Here is a 13,351-nt window from a genome sequence, read left to right as displayed (position 1 = left end):
TTTTTCATTATTTTTGTTACATCACAAAAGCTATACATTTTATACAGTACTGGAAAACATACAGACATTATTTTTAACTATTACTCCTGCCCCCAAATCCAATTCCCATTTCTACAGCTACCCTCTGTGGGATGTACCCTTTCAGATTTCTTCTCTGCACTTATCTGTATATGAGGCTTTCTGGCAGTAGTTGTTACATAAATGAAATCACATGTACTGGTCAGTGTCTTGCTTTTTTGTGTAAAATATCATTAAAATTTTCCTATTTTCCTAAAGAACTATTTCTGTATCTATTTCATTCTTTTTCATGGCTGCCTAATATTCTACTGTAAGGACATACCATTATTTCACTATTCTAATGAATGCTGAGACAGATTGCTTCTATTTTTCTTCATACATTTCTCCCTCTGGAGGGAATAACCATGTAACATTCTCTAGGAACCTGTCATAGCATTTCTGTATTATAGATATACAGAAGTATGCACTTTAAAAATTGATAGATACTGCCAAATTTTTCTCCTAAAAAGATGAACCTATTTATACTCATTTCAGTAGTTTAATGCATACTTTCCAATTTGACACTAATAAAATTTTCCACATTTTGCCAATTTTATTAGTAGTAGTAAATATTTTTTTGGAATCCTATTTCATTAATGTTGTAATTGAAATTTCTCAGATTACTGGTGTGGTTGAGTATCTCTTCAAAACTTTATAGGCTAGTTTTCTACTTCCATGATTTTCCTACTTACATTTTTTCTCATTTCCTACCAGGTTGTCTTTTTCAAACTTAGACACACCTTGCAAACTCTGAATATTTAATTTGTCTATTACATGTCAAAAAGTTTATCACAATCTATTGCTTGCCTTTTTAACCAGTTAACTGCCACGATATTTTAATTAAAAAAGGTCTGCCGCTTGCATCTATTTATAGACGCTTATGGCAGTTAACTGATTAAAATGGCATTTAAGTTTTATGTCTCACCTGAAAAGGCTTTCTTTACCCCGCTCCCATAATTTTTAGTTCACTTCTCCTAAAAGTTTTGCCATTTTGTTTTTACTCTCATATAGTTTTCCCCTTTCATCTATTAATATAGTGAATTACATTAATATGTTTTCTAATACTGAATCAATATTGCACTACTGGGATTCAACATATCAGAACTGGTGTAACTTAATAACTGAAAGCCCAGGCTCTGGAGTCAGAATTCCTGAGTTCAAATCCCAAATCTGTCACTAACTAGCTATATGATCTTACAATGTTATTTAACTTCCCTATCCTTCAGTTTCCTCATTTTTAAAATGGTGACAACAGTATATACATCAGAGGGTTGTTCTAAGGATTCAGTAAATCGATACATGTAAAGTTGTTTTCAACAGCACCCAGAATATAAGAATTGTTTAATACATATTCTTATTTACTAAGTGCCTTACATTAGCCAGGCACACGGCAGCATTGCTGGAGTTTGCAAAGTAAGGCCTGTGGGCTAAATCTGGCCTTTTGCCTGTTTTTATAAATCAAGTTTTACTGGAACACAGCCAAACCAGGTAAATTCTATACCTGTAGTCATTTTTATGCTCCTACAGCACAGTTAAGTAAATGCAACAGAGTCCATGTGGCCACAAAGCCTAAAATATTGGTTATCTGTTCCTTTACAGAAAAAAAATTGCCAACCCCAGAACTGTTCAAACTCAGAAAGTTCATAGTTTAATAGATGAGAAAGACAAGTGAAGAAATATAAATGCTATAGTATGATAAGTACTCAATCATGATACTGTGTTACTATGGAAATATAGTAATTCAATACTAAATGACAGGAAGGATTCACACAAGTGAAGAGGCAAAAGAAGAGATATTTTATTTACTTTTAATTATTTTAAAATATGCATTTGTTTACATGTCTTTATCTCTTATCCTAGTGTGTGATTTACCAGAGGAAAGGGAGTATGACATTCATTTTTCTGACATTCATATTCTAAGTATCTAGGACATTTAAGATTTTTAACAAGTGATAGATGGATAACAATGGTGAAACAAAAATAGAACACCTAGGTTGCAATGATTAGACACGTGCGACTAAGTTCTAGATATAAATATTCTATGGCAAGCATTTTACCTGCCATATTAAATAGACTCTCTTTTTTAATTCTTATAATAGCCAATTCTTCTTAGATCCTATTATTACCCTTGCCGAAAGTGAAGGAACTAAGACTCAGAGAGGTAAATTGCTCATTTATACATAGCCAGTAAGAGAAACAGCCAGCACACAAACCCATTATCTCCTTAATGCAAAACATATGCCCTTTGTACTACACAAAGTTGGAGAGCAGTAGGAAATAGATATAGTCACAGGATATCGACAGAGTATAGACTCTGAAATAGAGACAGAAGTCATAATAACTGATGCAGCAGAAATTATGGTGTGATTTTAATTTCTAAAATTAAAGGGGAGTGGGAGAGTGAATTGTTAATTTCTCCTTATACCAAAAAATTTTTAAAATAAACTTTTATTAGGCAGCACTTTATGAAGGCTGAACTTTATTATTTTTAAAAAATATATTTTTATTGATTTCAGAGACAAAGGGAGAGGGAGAGAGAAATGGAAACATCAATGATGAGAGGGAATCATTGATTGGCTGCCTCCTACATGCCCCCTACTGGGGATCAACCTGCAACACAGGCATGTGCTGCCCTTGACCAGAATCGAACCAGGACCCTTCAGTCCACATGCCAATGCTCCATCCACTGACCCAAACTGGCAAAGGGTTGATATTGCCTTAAAACTTAAGAGAACATACACATTTATGAAGTATAGAAAATGCTAGTATAAATAAAAATACAAAGTTAACTTAAATGTTGGGGGTTTGTTTGGCTTTAATGCTTTTAAAAGGAAAAAAAGCACCACTGATTTTATCCAGGCAGCTCTCCATCCTATACATCTTTACTTTTTCCAGCACTTAATACTATCTCTGATATACATAATGTATTTGCGTTTTTCTGATGACACAAAATACAGAGTAACCCTAGCCAACTGATTAATGCAACCATAACTCAATGCACCACTATTCACCTGACAATGATTAAATAAAACACAATGTGTGAAAGAAAACAGAACGCCTTAGAAATACACATCTATAAATTTAGAAACTTCAAAGAGAGAGCTCATGTAAATGAATTTTCAAAATTACTGATACCTTTAAATCACCATAACTTATTTTTAAACAATCATAATGGAAATCTTTAAAAAGATGTCTAGGTCTTTCTTCTCTGCCTTAATCTGCACACAATATAACCTTTTCTGATGACTCCAACTCATCAATGTAAATATCAATTACTAGTGGCCCAGTGCACTAATTTGTGCACCTTGAAAGGAACTGTGGGCTACAAGGTTCCTTTCCTCCAGGTACCCACCTGGCCCCTCCTGCCTTGGCCCCCAGTCCCGTCTGCCAGCAGCCCTGCTCCCGCTGCCGCCGCTCCCGCTGCCGCCGCTCCCACACACTGATAGTGCCAGCCCTGCTTGCACCCGCCGACAGCGCAGAGCGAGTGGGGCCGGGGCCAGCACCAGCAGCAGGTGCAAGTGGCAGGTGCTGCTCCGATCACCCCTCAGGAACAGGGGGAGGTGGAGAAGCCCTGAGGGGCAATCGGGGCTGGCAGCCGCCACTCACACCCACTGATGGTGCCGAGCGATCAGGGCTGGCAGCAGGTGCAAACGGTGGCTCTGGCGCTGGCAGCCGGTGTGATCAGGGCTGGTGCCGGCAGCAGATGTGAGGACCGGGTGGGACTGCGGCACGAGGGAGCAAATAATTTTCAGTAACCACCAGAGGCTTAACCCAATGACAGTGACCGGTGCCCTACCTTGGTCTGGCACCCCCACTCACCTGCTCCACCATCCCACTGAAAGCAACACCCGCCATGTTCTGCACTCTGCCGCTGGCTGCCAATGCCCACTATGTTCCGCGCATGCCCCCTGGTGGTCAGCACATGTCATAGCAACCGGTTGTTCTGCCATTCGGTCTATTTGCATATTAGGGTTTTATATAGACTAGAGGCCTGGTACATGAAATTCATGCACGGGGTGAGGAGGTGGGGTGCCTCAGCCTGGCCTGCACTCTCTCGCAATCCGGAACCTCTTGGGGGATGTCTGCCGGTTTAGGTCCGATCCCTGCAAGCTCGGGCCGAAACCAGCAGTGGGACATTCCTCTCACAAACCCAGATCACTGGCTCCTAACCACTCGCCTCCCTGATCGCCCCTAATCATTCGCCTGCCTGCCTCATCACCCCTAACCACTCTGCCTGCCTGCCTCACCACCCCTAACCACTGGCCTGCCTGCCTGATTGCCCCTAATTGCTCGCCTGCCTGCCTCATCACCCCTAACCACTCTGCCTGCCTGCCTCATCACCCCTAACCACCTCTGCCTTGGCCCCCGTGGCTTCGTCCAGAATGATGTCTGGAAGGCCATTCGGCTGTCCGGTCTAATTAAGTATATTATGCTTTTATTATTATAGACTAGAGGCCCGGTGCATGAAATTCATGCATATGGGGGAGTTCCTTCAGCCCAGCTTGCACCCCCCCCCAATCCGGGACCCCTTGGGGGATGTCCAACTGCCTCTCGCAATCCGGGACTGCTGGCTCCTAAATGCTCGCCTGCCTGACTGCCTGATCGCCCCTAACCACCTCTGCCGGCCTGATCACCCCTAACTGCTCCCCTACTGGCCTGATCGCCGCTAACTGCTCCTCTGTTGGCCTGATTGCCCCTAACCACCTCTGCCTCGCCACGCACCCGGGACCCAGGATTCCCTCCTCCGACCAGTCGCAGGAACCCAGGACCCGGGCTTTCCTCCCTCTGGCTGGCCGCAGGCACCCAGGACCCAGGCCAGCTTTGCCAGGGCCAGACGCAACCACAGGGGACCGTGGACGGGCGGCTTCACCCAGGCCGCAGCCACAGGTGCCCGGGACTGCAGGGCGGGCAGCTTGTCCCTCTCCTGGGCCGATGGCGCAGCTGTTGGCACCTGGATCCACGGGGCAGGCAGATTGTCCCTCTCCCGGGCTGCAGGTGCAGACACAGCTGCTGGTCCCCAGACTGCAGGGACTGTGTGGCGTGCAGATTGTCCCTCTCCCAGGCCAGGCCACAACCCCAGCCACTAGTGCCCGAGACCATGGGGCAGGCAGATTGTCCCTCTCCCGGGCCACAGGTGCAGGCGCGGCCACAGGCATAGCCACAGCCGCTGGCACCTGGGATCGCGAAGCGTGCAGCTTATCCCTCTCCCTGGCCGCAGGTGCAACTGCTGGCATCTGGACTGCTGGGCGGGTGGCTTGTCCCTCTCCTGGGCCGCAGCCTGGTTGGTCCCAATTCCTCTCTTGCAAGCTCATTTGTGCCTGGTGGGTCCCCATTCCTCTCTCACAAGCTCACTTGTGTCTGGCTGGTCCTCATTCCTCTCTCCCCAGTGTTGAGTGTCTGACCCATTACCTGTGAAGGCTTGAGGGCGTGATGACCATTTGCATATTAGCTCTTTATTATATAGGATTAGGCTGACCTACAAACAGTGTGTTTTCTTAGTTATTGAGGGTTGTCCAATTGTTTTTTTCTTCACTAACTCACCCTAAACTACTTTCAAAAACAAGGTTTCCTACTATCTGCTCCCAGCACCCTAGCCAAAGTTTCTAAAATGCCAGTTGTATTTTAAAATATGTAAAACCAAAACAGGCAGTTCATATATTTAACCATACACAAATTCTAAATCAGCCTGGATGTAGCAATTTTCACTGCTCTAAGGCCTGGCTCAAAAGTTTTTCTTCTTGCCCTAACCGGTTTGGCTCAGTGGATAGGGCGTCAAGCTTCGGACTGAAAGGTCCCAGGTTCGATTCCGGTCGGGGGCATGTACCTTGGTTGCTGGCACATCCCCAGTAGGAGGTGTGCAGGAGGCAGCTGATCGATGCTTCTCTCTCATCAATGTTTCTGGCTCTCTATCCCTCTCTCTTCCTCTCTGTAAAAAATCAATAAAATATATGTTTTTTAAAAAGTTTTTCTTCTTTCACTTCCTAGTTCTAAGACCTAATCTGGGTTGTTGCTAAGGTATGGCCACAAAATAACAATGACAACAGTAGTTATTTCTGCATATTTTTATTTTTACTATAACATAGGGGAAAATACAAATGACATAACAAAACACACTAAATAACCATGTAGACAAATGAAATAAGGCCCTCACATATGCTATATGGACAATTATCTAGACAATTATTAGCCAAGGGTCAGCAAATTAGGCCCACTGGCCAAACCCTACCCAAAGCTGACTTGTTTCAGTTTGGCCCTTGAGGTAAAGATGTTTTTTGTTTTTAAAAGATTGTAAAAAAAAAAACAACAAAAAAAAACAAAACAAAAAAAACACAAAAAAAGAATATCCAACAGAGACTCTAAGTGGCCCACCAGGCCTAAATACTACCTCCCAGTCTAAAGAAAAAATCTGCCAAACCTTGGTCTAAGCTATAATAAGCAAACACATATAAGACATCCCTTATATATAAAGCTTAAGTTGTGAATATGTCAAAGTAAATGTATCGTTGTTTCAGTGATGGGTTCATCATGATACAGCCAAACTGTCTTGTCCAGCCCTGCCTATTCCTCTCTTGACCATGCCATAAGGCTTAGCCAAAATCTCTACCCTTCTTTCATTCTCCTAATACTTGTTCTTGGATGTTCTCAGAATGGTCTCCTTGCTACTAGTACCAGCTATGTCTATTAGTCTTTTTAGGAATGTCATTCCTTTTGCTATCTAAATCTTTCCTAAGTTCAATTCTGACTTCCTCTGATTGCCTTTCAAGATCTTTCTAGCCCTCTAGTGGCCCTCATTCTCCTTTAAATTTTAGTCCTTGCTACACAACTTAATAATATCATGTTATTTTTTGCTAATGATTTCCCATGTGTTAATCTAGTATCCCCAACTAATTTGTAAACTACTTGAAGGAAGGAAACACATCACACTGCTTTTATCTGTATCTCCATTTTAATAACAGCTCATCATCTTCTAAGCACACGTCATCTCCCAGGTGTACCTCTCTATCTTGGAGAAAAATAGCCCGAGGGCTGGGTAAAGGGTAGTAAGTGACTGGAAATATCAAAAGATGACACCCACAAAAGAACTTGATGGAAGACCATAGGGTTACACTGAGAACTTAGAAAGTGTATGTGATAAACAAGCAAAACTATAATAGGGGGAGAACAGAGAGATAAGGATCAAGAGATAAAAAGAGACCACTAAATAATACTCTAAAAAAAAATGAGTCCAAAATATTAAGAAAATTATAAAAGCTCTTAATCATGTAAAAAAAAAAAAATCCACCCTGAATTCAACACTATTAGACATTCATTGCTTTTTAAGAAGCAGCTCTTGCCCTGGCCGGTTTGGCTCAGTGGATAGAGCATGGGCCTGCAGACTGAAGGGTCCCAGGTTCAATTCAGGTCAAGGGCACATGCCTGGGTTGCTGGCTTGATTCCCAGTAGGGGGTGTGCAGGAGGCAGCTGATCAATGATTCTCTCTCATTGATGTTTCTATCTCTCTCTCCCTCTCCCCTCCTTTAAGAAATCAATAAAAATATATATTTTTTTAAAAAGGCAGCTCTTGACATTGATATCCAGAGGGGCCATTTTTAATTTTTATTTTCTTTTTAGCAAAGTCATAAACTGAGGCAGTAAAAGATTCAATGGGATAGATAAGCAAAGTATTCTACATTTCTGAATTTACAATATTGTGAATTTATTTGAAGTTTCCTAGAAAATGCTAGGAATATAAAACATACACAATCATTTATCTTTTGATTACCTGATTAATAAAATGAAAAATCTTGTGCATATTCTTACATCACTCTTAAAGATACCACCTAGATTCATTTTTATTTAAAAAGCACCAAAAACATTTTTCAAAAAGACTTTTTAGGTTACTTCAAATTGTAATTTAAAAATATAGGCAAAAACGTAAGGTGCATAAGCCTTGGATGTATAAACATTAAAAAATGCAAATTTTTAAAAGAAGCTTAAGTACAGAGATGGGACAAAAGTAAATTTACAATTGTGAGTACAAGAAACACAGTTTATTCTTGTATTATTATTTATTGTATTATTTTCCATACAAATAACTGTAAATCTATTTTGCCCCACTCTGGGACTAGACTAAAAATTGACAAATTATAAATTAAATGCTCTTTACCTAAGTAAAGCCACAAAAGACATGAGAATATTAATTGTGGATTCCTTCTCTTTTTTCTTGGTTTTATAGTCTCTTGACCTGACCTATGCCTAGCTAGTCAGAAAACGGGGAAATTTTTAAAATTAGTAATATGCTTAGTATTACACTGTAGAAATTTCACAATCGAAACAATTATTAAATGCATGGTAAAAGAAATCCACTCTCAATTACTCATATGAAGAGGGGAAGTGATAAAACAGATGATACCAAAAGATATCATAGAATCAAAAGATAATCCTAGAATCAGTTTTTTCAAAGCCATATCTTTACTTTGGGAGAAGCAAATTACCTTCATAATTATGTTTGACTGAAGCCAGTATTAACCAGAAGTTTATTTTTCCTGAGCATTAAATGATTCTGAGGAGTCGGACAAAAGGAAAAAGAGGGAGTTAATTCAGAAGCATACAGGTGGCTAAAGGCAGCCAGACTGAAATTTAAAAAATTTCAGTTAATTTACATAAGAAAACTGAGATGATGTATGTACGAAAGGAAAATATAGTAAAATATACTGTGATAGTGCTAAAGTGTTTAAATATAGAATTTTTAATAAAAATTTTGAACAAGATTTTTTTCCTGTCAAATCATCATCCCTTCTTCCCACTAACTGGTATTATTACTTATGGCAACAATATCAGTGGGCTAAAACGCTGAAAGCAAAATTGTAGGTTCTATATTATAAAAGATGTGTTAAAAATAATTCCTATCATTCTTTTCTGTGAAGTCCACCATCTGTCTCAGTGGGCACTTTATCTCATGACATGAGAAAAGTCAATTCAACCAAGAAAATATCAAAAAGGCAGGGGCTCATTTCTCTTGAATATTTTTAGGTGACTTAAATAAAACTTGCACGATGGCAAGAATTACAGATTTAACAAATACATAAAAGCTAAATATTCATCCAAACACACGCACGTAGTCACAAAACCCAATTAGTTTCTGCCTAACATATGGTTCCAACTCCTGAGGAGCATATGTTTAGCACTGGTGCTGGTAACGGCATGGTGATAAAATATTATAGTAACAGCTCAGCTTTTGCTATTTCATTCTTATAATACAGAAAAACTTTGGTTTCAAGAACTATAAACACAGACCACAGTTAAGCAGCAGATTAATTATGTTGCTCAGTTTTAAGAGCCCACGGTGAACACGTACGTGAGTGAGGATTATACTGTAAAAAATAAATCTTGTCAGCCTGTTATTCTTAATCGATGCTGAGACACAAAGGTTTTCACAAAATCTCACAAAAGAAAATTTCTTAATTCACGGTTCTTAGCACCTCGGCAATCATTATGCACCCACCCCCTCCCAAAATATCCCAAGGCTTTGAACGCAGTTTAGTAAAAGAACGATGACCGACTACCTTAATTAAAACAGCCGCCGCGATTTTACGACTAAATCATTTGTTCATTTTCCTTTACCTAACGCTGGATGTCCCTCCACAGCCGTCTCAAAAGTTCACGGATGCCGGCTGCTGCCAGGGCGAGGACGGCAGCCCGTCCTCCTCCCGACGGAACAGGTGGTACCTCCGCCGGGCGGAGGGACGACCAGGTACAACCCACCAAGACCAAACACACAGGGCGGGTTTTCGAGGTTTTAACCCCACGCTGAGCGGGGAAAATTCTCTTCAGAAACGCGTTGCAAGTCCGGCGGCTGCCGGGAGGCCAAAACCGAAGGCGCGGCGGCCGCTCCCCGATCCTCTGCCCAGGGCTCCACTCCCGCCCCCGCGCCTCCCGGAGCGGCGCCGCGGGCCCGGGGGGCGGGAGGGGGGCTGAATAGGGGGCGGGGGATGTTGCCCGCGCCCCTGCGCCGCCTCCTCAGGCTGGCGGCCGGGCCGCGCCCCCGGAATCGCCCGGAGGTGAGACCCCCACCCGCAGATGCCCCGCCGGCGGCCGGGTCCCGTGCGGCCCCCACTCCCCTCGGCCCACGACGCGCCCACCGGACGGGGAGGTCCAGGCCCTCGACGGCCCGAGCCCCGCTCGGCGCACCGGCCCCCGCAGCCCCAGCCTAACGGTTTCCGTGACGCCGGCCGAGGGGCGGGGCTGGGCGGGGGTGGATCGGTCTCTCCCACCTTCACCGAAGGGAGTGCCCGCGCTCTCACCTCCGAGTCACGCCGCTTCGGGGCGGAGGAAGGCGGCTACCCTGGCGCCTCGTCTTCGGTGACTGACCGCTCTCGCTCCGCCTCAGAGGCAGAGCCGGCTCGGGGGCCGCCGCGGCCGCCGGCGCGCTGACTCTTGGGGTGTCTTCCCGGCTGTGACGGCGCCGCCTCAGCCCCGCTCTTCGCTCCCTCTCCGCGCAGCTCCCGCTTTCTGTTTCACCCGAGGGACCACGAACGCCGCCGCCGCCATGCTTACTACGGAGCCGGGAGGAGGAGCCCGGCGTCGGCGCGCCCAGTGCGGCTGCGCGAGCCCCGCCGACGGCGCCCCCGGCGGCCCGGACTCCGCGGCCCCGGGTCTCTCCCGGGAGCGCGAGCTGCCCGCGGGGCGGCGATGTCCGAGCGCCCTCTCAGCGCCCCCTCAGCTCCCCGCCCTCCGCGGCTGCAGGCCTTTACCCGAGGCCCGGCTGCGCCTGGTTCTCGAAGCCTCTGCCGTGGCCGGACCCGGGCCACAGCGGGGAAATGTGGCGTTAATTGAAGTTCCCGGGGCCCCTCACAATTCTCAGCCCAAATTGCAACCCCCCCGTCCCCCCGCCCCCCGCCAACCCCGCTTCCCGGGACGCGGCGGGTCCGCCTCTTCGCGAATTTAACGCGGGGCCAGTGCCCGCACAGACACTCCCCCTCGGGATAAGGAGACGACCTCCGGCCCTGAGCACTGCAGCCCGGGACCTCGCCCGCCAGCAAACACACTTAGGTGTTTACTTCAGTCCGAGCCGTGGGAGGTAGTTCCTCCGTCTGTTCCCCAGTCAAACCGCGTGAAAACCCACGACTGTACCTGAGTTTGGACCACAGCGCGAAGAGCTACAGGTGAACTCGGCAGCGACCGCCTCCACCTCCGGCTCCGGGGGGCGCTGCGGGCCGCCTGCGGGAGCCGCCTGCGGGCCGGCGGCGCCTACTTCCGCACTGAGCCCCGGGGGCTCGGGAAGGGGGGTCCTGGAGCGGGAGCCCGCCCGGGCACTGCTCCTGCCACAGCCGTGCCGGGCGCCACCAGGGTCCCTGTTCTGGCTTTATGTCAGTGTTATTTTTTTAAACGGGGCTGCCTTTTAAAAGAGCAGTATTTTTATTTTAACCTTTTCACAGAAATCCTTTCACAAGGTACTCCCTGCCTAGATTCTTAAAGAATACAATGATGGATGAAATCTTTTGTTGATGATTGACCCTTCAATTCCATACCGTGGCCTTGCGCTTAAGTCCCAGGGGATTGCTGAAATATGTAGGATCCTCACTCTAGTGATCTCTTTTATTTCCTTTGGCATGTTCTCATCTCCTTTTCTAGTGACTGTCACTGCTTCTCATCTCTTCATCTGCTCACCACCCCCCCTCCCCGCCTCTGGTCCTTCCTCTCATCCTTCCTGTTTTACTGTTTATTTTTTATTATTTTCTCCTTTCTTGACTGCTTTTCTCTATGGCTCCAGGTGATGAATAATCAGATGTTTCTATCTACATCCAGCTAATGAAAATTTTTTTCTTTCCATCAGTAAATAGGGCAGTGACTCTATATCAAGTGGTATCTTGAGATATTTTTATTGCTGTTCATTATCAAAAGTTATTTTCCTGTGAGAGGTGTTTCATTTTCTTTAATTTTCTTTAAAAATTAGTATATTTTAAATTTTTTATTTTAATTAAAGTAGATATACAACATATTAGTTTCAGGTGTACGACAGCATAGTGATTGAACATTTATATGCCTTATAAAGTGACCACCACAATATGACAAGTAACCAACTGTCAACAGATGCCGGAAGCCGGTCCATACCTGTCAGGCTTTATTAAGGCCGATTCGCAGAACGAGAACTATAAATGATTTTATAAAACTGTGTGCTGATGTAAGTCCAGCATTTATACAGGGTGTAGCTATAGCTGCAGCTCTCAAAGGGGAGACATACCCTTAATATGTACAGGGCATAGGACAAGCCAGCAATAATACAGTTAATAAGAGAAATATGAACTGCTACTCTTGTGGCTTATCTGGGCACTTTAGCAGAGAATGCCCAAATAGAAATAATAATACTCAGGCCAGATGGCAAGCTCCTCAACAGCCTGGAAATATATCAGGGAATAATATTAACCCTCCAAAAACTGTTTGTCCCCGACGTCAGAAAGGATTCCATTGGGCACAGGAATGTAGATCAAAATACCATAAAAATGGTCGGTCTTTAAATTCTACAAACCGCTCCCTAGGAGGTTATTTCCCATCACCTCAATTGGGAAACTTGAGAGGGGGCTAGCCCCAGGCCCCTGCAATAATAGGGGCATCGACCCTCAACCCCTCTGCTGCGAATTTCAATCCGTCAGTGACCTCTTCAGGGCAACCCCAGGCAGTGCAGGATTGGACCTCCATTCAACCACCCACGCAATACTAACCCCAGACTCGCAGGTAGCAGCCATTCCTACAGGAGTGTCCGGGCCGCTGCCTGAGGGAACTGTAGGTTTAATATTAGGATGGAGCTCCACCTCGTTACAGGGGATCTTAGTCATCCCAGGAGTTGTTGATGCAGACTACACAGGAGAAATACAGATTTTACTTTCCCCACGCACCACAACTATACAGATTCAGCCCAACCAGAGAATTGCCCAATTACTCCTGTTACCAATACATAAAATAGGGACAGCTGTTACCCAGGAAGCCAGAGGGGCCAGAGGCTTTGGATCTAGTGATGCAGCATTTTGGATACAAGAAATCCATGCTGCTAGACCTACAAAAATTTTACAAATTCAGGGAAAACCAATTGAAGGTCTATTGGATACAGGAGCAGATGTTTCCTGCATAGCAGGGAAGGATTGGCCCTCTTCATGGCCCACGCACACCACCTCCACTTCCCTAGTAGGACTAGGCAAGGCATCTAATGTAAAAAAGAGTTCTCAGATTTTAACTTGAGCTGATGAAGATCAACATTCAGGAACATTCTGTCCCTATGTAATTACAAGTATCCCCTTTACATTATGGGGAAGAGATA

At 44.8% G+C, this 13,351-nt stretch overlaps 1 protein-coding gene across 3 annotated transcripts in view; it reads right to left on the bottom strand.

Annotated features, from left to right (window-relative positions):
• Nucleotides 1–10,587, bottom strand: part of FNDC3A (fibronectin type III domain containing 3A) — a 202,616-nt gene extending 192,029 nt beyond the window's left edge. For 2 of the 3 annotated variants that reach the window (XM_070409066.1, XM_070409064.1), the window contains exon 1: nt 10,341–10,587. The gene's annotated coding sequence lies outside the window, so the exon portion shown is untranslated. Of the gene's footprint in view, nt 1–9,660; nt 9,750–10,340 lie in introns of those variants that run through there. The other variant, XM_070409065.1, reaches the window with a different exon arrangement.
• Between the last annotated feature and the right edge of the window lie 2,764 nt (nt 10,588–13,351).

The sequence above is a fragment of the Myotis yumanensis genome, unplaced genomic scaffold (genome assembly GCF_028538775.1).
Source record: "Myotis yumanensis isolate MYYU_CA2020_CCGP unplaced genomic scaffold, mMyoYum1.0.hap1 SCAF_3, whole genome shotgun sequence".
Lineage (NCBI taxonomy): Eukaryota > Metazoa > Chordata > Mammalia > Chiroptera > Vespertilionidae > Myotis > Myotis yumanensis.
Note: the sequence above shows the minus strand (reverse complement) of the source record. Positions and strands in the feature narration are given on the sequence as shown.